Consider the following 16,399-nt stretch of genomic DNA (forward strand, 5'->3'; position numbering starts at 1 on the left):
GGAAAAAAAACATACAAAACAAAACAAAAAAACAAACAAACGCACAAAACTTGAGATAAACAGAGAAAATACTTGTGTTTAGGATTTATTCTAAAGGCAGGACATGAAAAATGTGTTTCTATGTTTTCTTCCTTAGCTCAAAGTAAAAGCTGGCATAAAGGCTTGACACAACATATGAATAATTGCTTTAATTTCAGCCTCAATGTCATTCTTCTCTCAGATATCAAAATGTCAAGGTCGGGGTAACGATTAGCTTGGCCTTCCTCTTTAAACAGCCTGTGGAAGTCACTTCATTCAAACCAAATTTGTTCTGCTACAAGAACATTTTATCGTCAGGAAATAATGGAGTTGTCACACTGAGATGAAACTCTGCCAGTCTTTTAATTAAAAATTCTGCACATAGTGCTTCCCTGTTTGCAGATAATAATTGTTTTCCTCCAGTAAAGATGGTCCCATGATGCTGTGGCTGTGTTTCTGTGATGCTTGGATGATAACACACGGCTATCTTTCAGATATGGCATCTAATTTAGCATCACTTTAACCTGAAATTGGTTTGTACTCTTTTTATCAGAAGAAAAACAGCCCACAGCAGCACTACTATACTTTCTGATTGCAAGCTGCCTTTGCAGACACAAAAAACACGTCAAAGCTGCTGCAATTTCATAATAATATAAAAAAAAACAGAACTGAATGCTTCATATTTACACGTACAAACATGTGATCTGTGGCCTGAAACATACACAATTTGCTTGAGATATGGTTGGTGCAGATTTTGATCTTTCAAATTCAAATGATTTGGTATTTTTTTATTTTTAGAAAATATTGGAACAACATTTGAAGATGGTTATTTGGCTGCTGTGCTGCATGTAATCCAGCAGAAAGTCTGAAGCACTCCAACGATCAGACAGGGCTTCCCATCTCAGCTGGAGCCTGGAAAAACCACATGAGTCGACCAGAAACATGCCGCGGTTACTCATTAATAATATATCTTAGCACTTAAAAGATGTCGTAGCAAGAAAACATTTATGTTTATTCACAGCTGCTGTAAGAAAATGTTAGCGGTGCACATGTGCAAGGTTGAGTAAAAAAACTGTGAAGCCAGTTAAGGCAACCTTTTGAGCATTTTATCCAATTTTAACAAAGTACACAAAATATTTATTTTCTTTGCTGCCTGAAATTTAACTTTTTTTTTTTGCTTTTTCAACAAAAGATAAATCCTTTCTCCACATTTTAAAGCCCATCTGGCCTTGAGTTTAAATCTTTTGGCAGATTATATAATAAAAATATTTGTAGGAATTCACAAGTGCTTTAACCTTTGTTCAGTCTGCAGCGTCGGGCAAATAGACAATTACTTTTCTTTTGCAGAAAAGGATTTTATATCAGATAAATAGAAGTAAACCTAACTTGATTTGTATCGGTTTGTTTTCACAGATTGTACTTTGGGTGTTCTAGCAACATTTGTTCCTAATAAATCTTGTGTCAACAAAAAAAAAAGATTTTAGAAAATAAAACTTGATGAGTTCAGTGATCTGAGATTTTCTGAGATTAAATATCAGAACAGTAGTTGAAAAACAAGTCTCTACATGTATGAGCTTTTATCGCCGGGCACCGAAGGCGAAGACACGGTGATGATGTTTTTGATCGTCTCCACCATTAGAAATGATTCCCTGAACCAGTGGACGAATTTGAAAAAAAAAATCGGAAAATAATCATTGGATGAACATCTACAACTAATTGACTTTCAGAGTCAATTCCATCCAAGATGAGTGCCAAAAATGGTGACGTCTCAGCCAGTGTTACAGATATTAAGCTCAGATTTGGCGTGGTAGTTGCTGAGAGTTATCCCCAACACTCTGTACCAACTGATTGAGCGAGATCTGTTTCTAAAACTTTGCTAATAAAATATTTCATGAATGACTGGAGAGATTTTAATAAAACCTTCAGAAAATAATCATTGTGTGTACATCTATTGATGAGATTTTGGAGTCAAGGTGGCTGTCATAACTAATTAACCATAGCCAAATCTAAAGTGGGTAGTGACAGTTTTACAGATATTAAACTGAAATTATGTGTGGTAGTAGCTGAGAGTAATCCTCAACACATACTTGGAGCATTAACACATCTCACAAGATGTGGCCGGGCGTCCATCTTAATTAAAAGCTCTGTCATGGAAGGATTATGTAACGATTCTTTAACTTTTAAGGAGCTACATTTCTTGCTTTGTTTCATCTACTTAAAACATCTTAAAGTTCATCTGAAGTTATTTTTAGTCCTTATTTTTGAAGCCTGTTTATGTGACAAATTATAACATAAAAGTGACTTTTCAACGTGGGTATGTTCAGACTTTTCACACTTTTAGATGTGCCGTTTAGTGTCTTTCAGTGATGAACACTGGCCACGCTGAGAGCAGATTTCTTTGCTTTGTGTTGAGCACGTCTGATGTGCAGAAGGTTTGGCTCCCTACCGCTGGCAGTGCCTGGGCATAAAAACGTCTATCACTGCTGTTTAATGAGGGTGACCATGAAAGAGGCAGAGAGATAAAAAGGAGAAGGAGACAGGATGTAGTGTTGCCCACACAGCTCCAGTGGCAGCTGGCTGCTCCAGGATTCTGATAATCTTCCCCCTCGTTCCCTCTGGTTCCCAAATGCTCGATCAGGCGTCATGGCTTTACACGCTGTGCTGTTCCAGCAGACTGTGCACGAATTCTCAACCTATTTTACAAAAATACAGAATTATGGCTTCACTTTTTGGGCTTTCAGAAAGGGTTCCATGAAAAAGAAAAAAAAACAAGTTCCGTCAGACTTTGATAGCAAGGAGTTTGAACGTGCTTGGCAAGTATAAAAAACTAAAAGCTGTCTTTGTTTGACAGAAGCTGAATATCTAATCTGACTAAACAGGGAAGCTAAACTCAGCAGCGGAGAGTGCTGGAAATGAAAGGAGCCACCATCTTCTAGGAGCAGAAAGAAATAAAAAGAACAAAACATAAAAAATTGAGATAAAGGCTTTCAACCAAAGTGCCTTATAAAGTTCAAATGTCTTGAGCATGTCCTAAATGGAAAGTTAATATGAACCCATGTGTAGAACTTACTTCAGGGCAAAAGAGAGGTTGAAATGAACGCTGACCTAAAGCTGACTGTACTTCGGCCATAATCAGATGAAAAACTGGAAGGGCTCCAATTTAATCTGTGATTTGTAGGAGCAAACTGCCTGCTTCCTGTAATCCTCTCCCCCCCTCTGTTTGGTCTCTGTGTGTTAGGCCATGCTGACAAATATATGAAAGCTTTTAAAAATGGATCATTTGCTTTTCGCTGTGTGCTTTGCATAGTATTTAGAACTGTAGAAAGTGCTAAAAGTCAGATCTGTCGTTGTTTATCTTCAGCCCCCTTACAGGAGCGTTTGTTCTTTATTCCCTTTTCTCTCTGAACTGCAGTGTTCCTGTCATTATAAACTTCTTTTCTGGAAGCTTTGGACGCAAACTCATCAGACAGTAAATATAGTGAAACTGCAGCAAAAACACTGTGTACTGACACAGAAGTGGTTTTTGAGTCTTTGACAGTGTGTTTGTGACAGAATTAGAGGAAAAAGCAAGGCAGAGATCATTTTACAAAAAATCTCTTTTCAGAGCTGAGATAACAATAATGGCTCCATCAGTCTAAGAAAGTGAAGGCAGTCATTTATTTAAATGTTGTCTTTTCTCCTGATGTTTTCACGTTTTGTTCAGACATGCTTGTGAAAGTGAATAATGCGTCTATAATGTGTGTGGGATATTTATCATTCATGTGAGATTCAACAGTAAATCAAGTGAGGCACCGTCTATAACTATAGTCAGTCTCTTCATCTCAACATGTCACGTGTTCCTAAGAGTTTATATTAGCACATGGATCACACAGAGGTTATAAAACCATAGAGGCAGAGGATGGAATAGTTTTCCATCCATCCATCCATCCATCCATCCATCCATCCATCCATCCATCCATCCATCCATCCATCCATCCATCCATCCATTTTCTTTATCTGCTTCTCCTTTCCAGGTTGCGAGGAGCTGGTGCTTATCTCCAGCTATCTCTGTGCGAGAGGCTGGAATAGTTTTCTATACGTCTAATCTTACTTATCATTTGTTTGTATTTTTGTTTAAATACAGTTTGTGTTATTTAGGAGATGTGTTTGTGTATGGTTGTCAAAGGCAAACAGAAACGACTTGACGGGGAGGACATGTGCGGTCATTTCCTCGCTCTCAGGCAGCCTCCGTCCTGAACTCTGTGTCTTCTCACTGCAATGAGAGTTGATGGCTGTGAAATTACTGTGAAGCACCTGAGTGTCTGAGTCTGATAGGATTTCTTCTTCTGCACGCAGTCAGTATCCTGCAGGATTGCTGCCAACGCGGGTCAGAAAAGACGACCAACACACACAGCATGGACTTTTCTGAGAAAAGAGCTGTTTACTTACGAGTTTGTCTGCTGAAGTCTTCAAAATAAACATGCATAGTTAAAAAAAAAGAGAAAACAAACGCTAATTAGTGTGACTTGCCATGCCATTTGGTATTTATGATTAAGACAACATCCGGAGGTGATGTAAACAATTGGATGCAACTGACTCCAAGTGGTGATTAGCTGGCTTTTAGTGGGTGGTGAAAGTAGCATTTACGAACGGCACTTTCAGTAACTGCGCTTCAAAGTGTTCATTAATGAAGCTGTGTCTTAAAATGCTACAGGGTTTTGTTTTATTTCTGTGTGAATCTGGGCTGATTTGAAGCACAGAAGCCTAATTGCTGCACTTAAAGGTGGAGTAAAAAGCAGATGGTTGGAGAGGGCTAATAGCAGCCGTTGTGCATGAATGAAATAAAGAGAGTCTGTGTGTTTAAATGCAATTTTTCCAGCCTTTATAATCCTTGGCTTGTGATGGGGTTAAAATGATTGTAAAGCTGTTATTGGGAAGTTGCAGAATTTATTTTTGGATGCAACTCCTTTTCTATTTATTTGCAAATGAGGGGAAGGCCTGAGTCAGGTTATTGAGTTGTGTGGGTTTTTTTTTAAAGTGTATTTCTGCAGAATGAAATGTCAAAAACAAGTTCCTTCTCACTGTGGCTAAAAACTTGGCTAAAGACCTAAAAGTAACTGGAGAAACTGCATTTTCTGTAAAAACGTGGTGTGAATGCTTAGTGCTGTTTTGCTAAAATCAGCAAAACAGTGCATAAAAGCTAAATTAGCTGAATTGTGGCCAAGTGCTACAATGAGCCAAACAGTAGCTAAAAGCTACAATAAGCATTACAGGAAAAAGCTAAATGTAGCAAAACTGGAGTTAAAGCTAAAGTTTCAAGACAGTAGCTAAAACCTATGAGCTAAAAGGAGCATTAAAAAGCCGAAAACCTTCAATAAACAATTAGGAACACAGCTGGAAAGAAAGAAATGTATTTATGTGGTCTTTAAATGTGTAAAACACAAGCACAGCTGTGGACCAAATCATTCTGTTTAACTTGGGAAGCAGGGATTATTGGGATATTTGACGTGTCCTTGTTGTCATGTGATTTCAGAGATCTACGAGACGTGCCCGGCGTTGAACCCAGTCTTTGTTTTGCAGTTCTGTCTGCTTCACACCCTTGAACTCTATTTATTCACCCACTCACATGGCAACACCCAGTGCACTAATTACCACTTATCCACCCACTGAAACTTCATGGCTCCTAGCTTTCAGTCTGAGAAGCCACCCTTTAAAATCCACATTCCATTTTTAGGCGCGTGGCTTTTGCTTTTGGTTCACTGTCTTTTCTTCTGCCATATCATCATCATAAAAACTGAGTCTAGATTTCAGGATAGGAAAATACTCCATGAAAGTTTCACCTCCTGGAAGACAAATACACTTGCGGTTTTATCTCTTCTCTTCCCTTCTCTAGTTATTTGTGTGCAAATAGATCTCAGAGGAGCTTTTGTCTTCTTCTGCCATCTTATTAGAGTAGTAAGGCCCTCTCATCAGAGGCCTAAAATAGGATAGCTGCTCCCAGGCATATGGCAGCAACAGAATGACATAAAAAAACCCTCGAGAGTGAATGGAAGACAGAAACAAGTACACGGAGTAATAATCTTTACTTCTTTTTTGAAATGTGAGTGAAAAGATGTCCCAAACACCTTTCATCAAGAGAAATCGGAATGAAAAGCCGAGACATTTAATTAGACCTTTATGTTGGATCGTTAATGTCTGCGACCTTTTCTCTGAGAGAGAAGCCTCCTTTTGAAGGAGGACATTACAGTTGCCCATTGATCAAATGAAAGAATGAAACTTACTCAGAGTTTTCGTGTGATTGATATCTCTGTTAGGCAGGGTGCAGTTTCATTAAACATAGAAAGTTCTGCTGGAGGTTGTACTCACAGTTTCACTTTTAGATTTGATGAAGTTTCATGATAGAAACACAAAAAAACATGTCAGATTTTGGCCTTTTAAATCCGTTGTTTGGTTTTTAATGGATCTGTTTAAACCTATTTAATGCTTTAATGTTAAGAGATTTTTCTTTCTCTATAAATTGCTGTCTTTCTTCTTCATTTTAGATCAAATGCATCAACAGAAATAAAGATGGATGAAGTGACTATTAACTTCCATTATCCAAAACTGAAGCCAAAATGTCTCTTTGTTTCAGTGCTGCCATGCTGTATTTTCAGAGCACTAAGTATGTGAGGCTGTACCTCTGATAGTCCCGCCTACACACCATCCCAGCTCTGTAATAGGCTGCCACACTGTCAATCACAGTGTAACGTGACACTTTTTAAAGCCTTAAATACCTAAGTGAAACTAAACATATATTAAAAAAGCATATTTGAACATTCCGAAGCAAAGTAAGAAGCACATTAATCAACAAAAATCAACACCTAAAAAACATCTGAAATGAATTTTAACTTTTTAAATGGGAAACTGTCCAATTTGTTTACACAGAAAGGTGGGACTTAAAATTTGTACTGCAGCCAGCTACTAGGAGGTGTTCAACTTTTGTGGCTTCAACTTCTAGCTTTCTTTCCTGTGTCTAGTTATAATATATGTCATTTTTGTTCAGTACAAATAGATTACATTTAGTTGGGTTTAGTTCAGTTCAATTTATATTGAGCCAATTCACAATGAAAGTCATGTTAGGGTATTGTAAAAAGAAAAAAAAAGGAAGCAAACTGGTCTACTTCATTCTAAATTACATGCATTTCATTTCAGTACAAAAACATCCAGATTCAAACCCAGTAACATGCAGTTCAAATCAGCCCCAGTAATTATAAAATGCTAATCAGTAAGAAGTTGTCTGACGAAGGAAGCCAGCAGATTGCATCAAATCTTGACTTTGGTTCAGTCTCCCCCCCCCATGTATTGTGGGCGACGGTGGAGCGGAACGACTCCCTTTTAACTGGAAGAACCACAGCCCTCTGCCTCCACTGGCTGTAGTGTGTTATAAGATAAAATTAGTCACAAGACAGATTATACAGTATGTAACAACATTTTGATGTTTCTGAAGGTTCAGCAAAAATGATGTTTCAGGCAGTTTAGAAGCATTTTTGTTAAAGTGAAAAACCCTTCAGTGGACTTTTTCCATTAACGTTTGTACAGCACTGAAATTGATGCATGTTTCATCCTCATTTAAAATTACCCACATATGAATCTGCTTATAGCTTGGCATTCTTTCTTATTCTTGTTTTAAAGCTCTTTCAGTGTACTCTTGTATTTTTTTACTTGCTGCTAGTAGCTTTGGAAATGATCTGTTCAATAGGTGCAGCACTGCATAATAAAATAATCTTTAAACTAGCCAGGCTTGTCTAACTTTAATGAAGATCTCCACTTTGTTCTTCAGATGGTGTCATTATCATGTCACGATGAAAGACTAATGAGCATATCACATGAAACGGAGCTACCCAGAGGTCTTGCAATGAAAAAATAAACAGCGCTGTGCCGCGGTGATGTCGGTCATTCTGTAACATCTGTGTCACTGCTCTGTGTCTGATTGCAGTGCTGATGCTGGACTGAGACCGGAGAAAATTTGCAAACTTCAGATGATTTTCACTCACAGACATAAAAGGATGGACTTTTGCACCTGATTTATCAGCCAGTTAAAGCTGCCTAAGCTTGTCATTCATCCCTTTCTTTTGAAATGGTTTCAAACAGTAAACTCTGGAGTTCGATGGAAAGACCGATCTGACAAGGGGTATGGAGGCTTATTTCCCACAAGCAGAAAAATACATGACAGTGACTATAGTTTGGTCCTTGACGCTGATAATTTTCAAAGGAATTCAATTGATTAAGTGTATGAAATATCATTCAAGTATAAAAAGAGACCCAATTCAAAGGATGAACCATTGTTGGGGTTATACAATACGAACAGCTGAACAAAAGCACCAATTTATCTGTAAATGGTGAGAGACAGTTTCTCTGTGTTGATCTGAAATATCGTTAGAGAATCAGAGAAGCTCTTGCTTAATAAACTCTCGTTCTTTAGGAGTAAAATTTGAAGAATGAAGAAGTGGTTCAGGTTTTTTTTTTTTTACTGTATCTTTACTGGAGCTCCCTGTTGTTTTCCTTGGATGCATTTGTAAGGCTTTACATAGTAAAATATTACTATAAATGAAACTCAGGTTTGATTTGCGTTACGTTTGAACTGTCACCTTTTTGCATATCTACACACACAAAAGCCCATAAGCAACCTTTGCTAAACCTAAGTTCCTTCAAACAGCGACGGCTTTCTAAAGCCTGTAAAGAGATCTCGGCTCTCTGCTTAGAATTAACTTCTGAGCCGTGACATGAGGTTGTTTGCTCACATGTTCAACTAAGCTGATGTGACCTCAGACAGCTGTAGTGTAAGCTGGCAAGTGTCTGTTGTGGGTCATGTGTTGTAACATAGATAACAATAAGGAGCAGCAATTTGTTTGCATCCGAGTCTGTACGTACTGTAACCGCGACACTTTGTTTTTCATCGGAGCTGAAGACTTTAGAATATTTCTTGGATAAGGGATCTAGTTAAAATGGCAAAATGCAAGGATCTAATGTGACCTTCACAATCTTTTTTTTTAACATTGACACTTATTAGTAACACGCCAAGTGCTGTTTTCATCACAACGCGTACCACCCACCCCACGTCCTGATGAACAACTTGGAGCTTCCCAGTTTCTGGTTCTGCTACTGGAGTTTATTTTTAAAGGATTATGAAGTGGAAACTATGGTGAGCTCAGCCAGAATATGATCATCCCCCTCCACGCTGATCCATTGTAATGTTGAAAATGATGGATTATAAAGATCCCTAGCTAGAAGGTTTAGTGGCAGCACATGTCCGCACCCCAAGCCACTAGTTAATTATAGGGTTTAGGGTTGAGTAAACTTTATTTCGCTTCAAGTGCCAACCACATGGACACAGACATTTTTTAAAGCAACAACATGAGACATGATTAGTGCATGTTAAGACTGCTTTCTTTGCTTTAAATGGTTTGTTGATTGCTGACACTTGTTGTGCTACTGTGTATTAATTAGCCTTGCATGAGTAAAGGACTAAATAAGCATGTCTTGTGAGCAACATGAATCACTCCAAGCTGGTCTAAAGATGAATGTGGGATCAAAAATGGCTTTTCCAATGATTTTCAGTTGGACATCTGGCAAATTTGAGAAAGAAATGAACTGCACAAAGTGTTCCTAGGATCTCTTAAAGGTTAAGTTTGGAGTGATGAATGGGTGAGTTGGGGATACTGTTGAAAATTGAAATAATTTCAGATGAATTCAAAGAGTGTCTTTGCTTAAAATGCCCATTTTTGCTGACTTTTAAAAATGGGATTCTTGTTAGCTGCAGCCCAAACATGTAGCTTGCCTCTTGATACTTGTTTAAAGCTGCTCACCAACAGATGGCTGCTTGATTCCTGAATTAATTCATGTGGACGAGTTCCTGCATTTTTTTTCCTTGCAACAAAATTAAGTCACTCCACTTAAAGCCAAATCAAGACTCCTTCACCACTGCCTCTTTGCAGCTTCTTTACCATATTTTCCCATCTTCATCAACATCCTCTTCATTGATTTTTTGCAACAATCTAAGAGCTTGATTACTTAAGTGGGATTTTGCATTTTCAGGAGCAACAACGACACATAAACTCGTGCAGGTTATGAGAAGCTGCTGTATTTTCACTGTCCCCTCTCCTATAAGATATTTTGGGGTCATATTTCTCAGTCCTGTGTGAAAAAAGAAGCTTTCTTTGCGTCTCAGTCAGCTTTGGGGTCAACAAAACTCAGTTTCCTTTCTTTTTGTTGATCTTTTTGTGCAGCTCCACTCTTTCTCGAGCCCCTCAGGTCCTCTGGGTGTTGCTGCTTTGCCCGACACACTCCGGCACTGCTGTCTCCTCTTCACCTCCTGCCTGTTTTATGAGCAGAAAATGACTCATCTTGGTTGTAATTTGGACTGAACAATGCTGGAAACAGTGAAGACATAAAAATAAATGATCGATTGAATGAATATCCTGTGTGGAAGTTAGATGTTTGGGGCATGGTGTAATCAATTAGAAGGGCAGGATGCACTGGAGCGAGGAATTATCAGAATTTTGGCTTATTTAGTCTCATCTTCAAACACGTGTCAGCCATCAACTGTATCAAAGCAACAAAGAGTCATTTGTTGAGCTCGAGCATGTCACTGCCTGTCCTTTATTGTGTTCTTTCTTTCACTACACTTTCTTTTCAAACTGCTTACGCAAAAGTCATTTTATCATTATCATAATTATCCTTTTTTGATTTATGCGCCTCTTTAGTGAACCATTCCCGCTTAAGTGCAGACCAGCTTGCTTAGATCTCCATCTCATCCTCTCTTTCACATCAATTATATCTCCTGGGAGAACCCAGACTCTTAAGTTAACTCCCATTTCCATGGTAACTGTGGCAGACAGAGAGAGGTTCATGCAGCCACGGCCCTAAGCTACTCAGCTGGAAAGGCACACATTTTGCACCATCACTGCTTCTGGTTGGGATATTATGTTGGAAACTGTTGGAAGGGGTTGTTGCTGCTGGGTGGGCTGGGTGGTGTAATCCCACTTAGAGTCAACAATGTTCTGTCCAGAATCGACATTCCTAACTGTTAGGCACTGAATTTCAAAGTTATATACTTTATAAAAAGGGCCTCGTGGTTTCTTGAGATAGCATTGTCTGAAGCCACTCATGCAGATGTTTTTATATGGAAAAAAAAAACAATTAAAACTTTGTTGCAGTAATGAAAAAAATGACCAAAATAACCCAGCAGGATGACCTACATATCTGCTTTCTGATTGGGCAGTATAAAAAATGAAGCTTGAAATGTTGCTACATTAAGAGTCGGGAAAACAGTTTTACCAACAAATATTTTTTTTTTTTTGCAAACGTATTTCTTGGTGTGAAAGGTAAAGGGTTAATAAGAGTTAAAAATGAGGACACTGGAACTGAGCTGCAGATAAATCCATCAGCGGGACTCCATCTTATAAGTGACTGTGATTGAAGCCCTCCCGCCTGTTTGTGGCCTGCTGAAGGCATGTCAGCGTGAGTCGGGGGTTGATCCCCTGCTGCCAATCCCCTGAATGCTTGTTCAGCACCCTGCTGCTCCCCCACTCCTTTTAAAGTGCCTCATAACATTTTCAGAAGTCTGTCCACCTGCTCCGAGTAGTTGAACAGCCCTTGACTGTAAATCCTGCTAAAGGATTCTGGATTATCCAACAAGAAATAAATCTCAACATACCAAAGTGAAGTAGACACACATTTTAAAATAATAATGCTAACCCCCCCCCCCCGAAAACTGTGAGTAAACTTTAATTGCAGCAGCACTTGTCAAACCAAGAAAATGGGGTACAGGTTTGATCCATCAACTCAAATCAGAGCTGGAAAGCAAATTAGGTACAAATTTCATGAACATAGACTCATGAACTTCCTGCTACCTTTATCAGCTGTGTCAAAGCCACAAATCTACACAGGAATAATGTGGAGAGGGGCTGAGCTGTGATGAGCAAATGGCAGCTACCACAGCTGCTTACAGCCTGAGGAGCTGTCAATCAACCCAAACAACAAATCCCAAAATACATCCCTCTTAAAGTTGACGTTATTCTCAGTGGAGCAATAATCGACACCTGTGAGAATGAGAAGAAATGCCTTCTATCTTAGGAAAGTTGCTAATTTTGTTACTAAGCAAAACACTGATTCCAGTACATTTCTAGGTTATGAATACACCTCTGATTTGGTCTCCTTCTTGAATTAACATTGAGTAAGACATTACTACAAAACATTAAAGTTTGTTTGTTCGATTGCAATAAACTATTTAGTCATAAGCAAGTAGGCTTTAAAAACCTTTTAGCATAATTTTTTATGCTGTTGGACAGATGATAAAAATTCACCTCCTAAAGCTGGTCATATAAAGATGTTTCCACTTTGCTAATACTTCTGTTTACTGTAGGTAAACAGAAGCTACTTATAAATATTTCACAGAAACCCAATTAAAAAAAAGAAGGTTCCCTTTAACAAGCAGAAACCGTCTCTGGCCTTTTTACCACCAAGAGTATGGTTTTTAGGATTCGTCTGTGGGTCGACCCAAAGCTTTCCCCTGTTGTGTACATAATTTATAACGTCATCTCTTTTTAAATCAAAACCTGAAGTATCTTTTGTTTTCCATTTTTCCAGCGTTAATTTGTGACCATGAGAACACCTGTTGCTTTGTTCAGCGGAGCATTCAGTTCCCTCATCCTGTTGCTCTGCCTAGCTACATTTTTTAAGGGTGCATAATATACAATTAAAGTCTCCTAATGGCTCGTCACGTGGGTGATAATTATAACAACATACTAATTATATCAAAGCTCTTCTCTCCTAACGTCCTACTAAAGCCAATGTCATTAAGCTCCTACTTTCTGCTCGTTCGTGCAGAGTGGCCTACTTTCTGCACAGCTGACAGGAATGCAGAAAAGGCTACCTTGGCTGAAGAGCACTTGGGACGTTAACAATGCTGGTTTGTGGCAAATGCTACACTGACACTGTTTAGGGCCATTTATTTTAGGGTAAAAGTGTCTCATTTGTAGGAACTAATGTGTTCTGATAATTATGTGCTCTAAACCCTTTTTTCTGTTTGCAGTGATTTGGCAGAAATGACAGCCGGTAATTTTTATCAGTTAGCAAAGTAATGTGAGCTAAATCTTAGCTATATAAGACACATGATGGCCTCCTAGGTTTGGCAAAGAAAACTTGGAAATGTTTTGGTAAAATTATCCAACCCAATATTATAGCCTTTTAGAAAGTATATTTATATTAACAGTGAATATGAAGAAACTATAATTTTCAGAGGTGCATTATTACTTCAGAATATTTGGTACATATCTGAACTTTAATGATTTTCTCAAATAGCTGTTGACTTTGCACATCTGTTGTTTGGTTACAAGCAGATAAAGTGGAGTTTTTCTTCCCACTAAATCAGTCACCTGCTGCTGCTGGAAGTGATTGTATTTGATTGAATCAAAACACTACAGGTTTGGAGACGGCTACAACGCTAAATATGATCATTTTTTATATTTCTTTCATCACATAAATTTGTCACTAAAATTGGAGTAACAATGTTAAATGATAAGAAACAGAAATGTGCTATAAAAAGATAAAATAAAACATTTTATTGCATCATAAGAAACAATGAATGTGTATCAAATGAAAGGGTTCTTATGACTTTAAATTAAATAGCAGGAAATTCCTGAATGTGGTAGTTACCCTTTGAAGGATTGTCTCCTAAAGTGAGGAACAACCAGCAACCTTTTTCATATAGACAGCTATATGTGCATGGCTGTGACCTTGAGGACAGAAACGCTGAACAACAGTCTGAATTTGATTCAAAACCATGCAACATCTACACTGGTCTGAAAAGAAACCTTTAAAGCAGTAGATGCAGCATTTTGTACCACCTGTACATTACAGAGGGTCAGTGGGATAAAATAAACCGAGGAAAAAAATGTCAGGGACACAGTGACATGAAGATTAGCAATGATTGCCATGTTTGAAGAAAAGGACTGTCCTGAATAATTTAGATGGTCAAGAGTCAAAGCTTGATCCTGGCAGAGGATATGCAGAAAAACTTAAAAGCTGACTTCTAGAGTCATTGTTGTCTTTGTCCTATCTGAGCTACGGTAGTGATGTCACATTTCAACATTAGACAGGGGGTGTTTAAGGTGGATATAAATGATTTGTTTTAAATTAATGGGGAAAAATGTCTTAGTCTTAGTATATTATCATGCATTTTTGTCAATTTATCCCCCTAAATGTTAGCTAATGGAGCTTCAAATCCGTCTTTGTATGCTCAATATTAAGCTGTGAGTTAGAATCTGAACCTATGGCATCTCACTGTTTTACACAAACCATAAACCACTATGACGTTTTAGGTATGTATTACATCTTTCTCTAATCAGTATCCTGTGGCACCTATTATTAGAGCACAACAAATATAGACCTGTTCAACACAACTAAGAGATTGTCCAGACAGAAAATCAATTCTCCTCTTGGTCTGTACTTCACCTGAGTTCACACAGCCCAGCTCTCATATCACATTCTTTACTTGATCCTAAATTCTTCCTTATCAGTGATCAATGAGTGTGAGTTATGAGCCTTCAGGGGCATCCTTTTAAATCGGAGTCCTGGGCTAAATCCTGACGATATCGACATCTGTGCGGTTATCTTCACTGTACACTCGGCTTACAAAGAACCTCTAATTAAAGCAATGGTGCATTTAAAGTGTGAGGCCACTCATCAGTGGTAGGTTAACAAATGCTAATCTGTGTCAATTTTAAAAATGGAATATTGCACAAGATGTTTCAATGTCGTCTATAAACTCTGACAGATAATAAACTCCAGGTGAGTAGAGTTGTAAATTTTACATTCAACCTCTAAATTTGTAACAGTGATTAAAATTTTGTTCATCTAAACATTTAGTTAAAGCAGTAAATCATAACAAGCTAAAAGCACATTTCTTAGTTTCTATAATTAAATTAGTTCCTCATCTGTGGACCCACTAATGCATAAAAACAGATTATTTCTGAGCTGAAAAACAAATTTAAACTTTTAGTGCTGATCCAGACCTTCGATGGATGAAGTGTGGTGATGCCATGTTTGATCTTTGTGCATCATGCAAAGTTTAGATGTAGCTGGGTGGACTTTGTACAACTATTATAACAGTCAAAAGCCACACTGGAAGCTCTTTTAATTTGCTGTTTTGACATAGATCTTGATAAATGATAATTTCAAGTCACTTTTCTCACAATGACAGTGTTTACACACTGATATTTAGGAGGTGTAACTGCCTGCCTCCTTTTTCTGACCTTTTTCATTTTTGGAGTGAAACTTTGTGCCAAGTACTTCTAAACAGCATTGCAAAAGTGCTCTGAAACACTCTGCACTCTCAGACATCGCCATCAATCAAGTGAAAATTGCCACGTTGCCAAAAAAAAAAGTTGTTTCTACGAGTTTTGAATAACATCCTGGTTGAACCGTTATAAAGTAATGACATCACTTAGAGTGTAGATGATCCTGATTAGTAAAGTAGAAGGGTCAAAGGGTCAAAGAGGGGTTCCTGTTTCTGTAAACATGGTGCTGGAGGAAATGATGGCTTTTGTTTCCCTGCTTCAAAATTATACCTTAGCTTGTCAGCATGGTCATTACAGCGATGTGCACAGAGAGACTCGAGGGGATGTTCTGTTCGGTTTCTAGATATTTGAGCAGAAACCAAAGTCTGGACCTGGACTTAATGACAGTCCATCTGATAACCATCGCTGTGGAGTCAGTGGATCAGCAAGTTCATCTGAGACATCTGAGAACAAGTTCATGACTCCATCATTCAATATTTCTGTATTCATGTTAAATAGCTGCTTAAAGCAATAGTTCAGATCTTTTAAAGTTCGGTTTTCTACATAGGACATGAACAAATGTTATTTCAGAGGTTGCACTCGGGCTCACCATTAGGTTAATTCAGTCAGAGATCTATATCCACCTGGTAAGATATTAACTGTTCATAACTATTCCACTTCATAAGATATAACCTGTCCCTTTAAGTTAGTACTAAAAGGACAAAATGATAAACCAACTAAGAATGATGTTACAATCATTAGCATCTTCCTGCTACACATCCAACTTTTCTGCTCTGAATATTTGATAATATATTAAAGTAAGTGAGGATTACAGCAACCCGAGACCTGGAGGTGGCTCAAATTCAGACAAAACCAGCATCTGTTTTCATTATCTAAATATATTAGTCTGTCAGGTTGTCCTAAATAGAAAAAAAACATACTTCAAATTAGTTTTTAAGCACTTGTTTTCTGTAAAAACTACAGATATTTAGTGGATTTTTATGAAAAAAAGCAGCAAAAACTTGATATCAGTAACCATGTATCTTATTCTAATTCAGAGCTAACTGTACTGTTTATATTAATAA

At 37.9% G+C, this 16,399-nt stretch overlaps 1 protein-coding gene across 2 annotated transcripts in view; it reads left to right on the forward strand.

Moving 5' to 3' along the window:
- The window catches only part of ppp1r16b (protein phosphatase 1, regulatory subunit 16B), an 85,518-nt gene that overhangs the window by 27,092 nt on the left and 42,027 nt on the right, over window positions 1-16,399 (forward strand). The window lies entirely within an intron of this gene.

The sequence above is a fragment of the Kryptolebias marmoratus genome, linkage group LG4 (genome assembly GCF_001649575.2).
Source record: "Kryptolebias marmoratus isolate JLee-2015 linkage group LG4, ASM164957v2, whole genome shotgun sequence".
Classification (NCBI taxonomy): domain Eukaryota; kingdom Metazoa; phylum Chordata; class Actinopteri; order Cyprinodontiformes; family Rivulidae; genus Kryptolebias; species Kryptolebias marmoratus.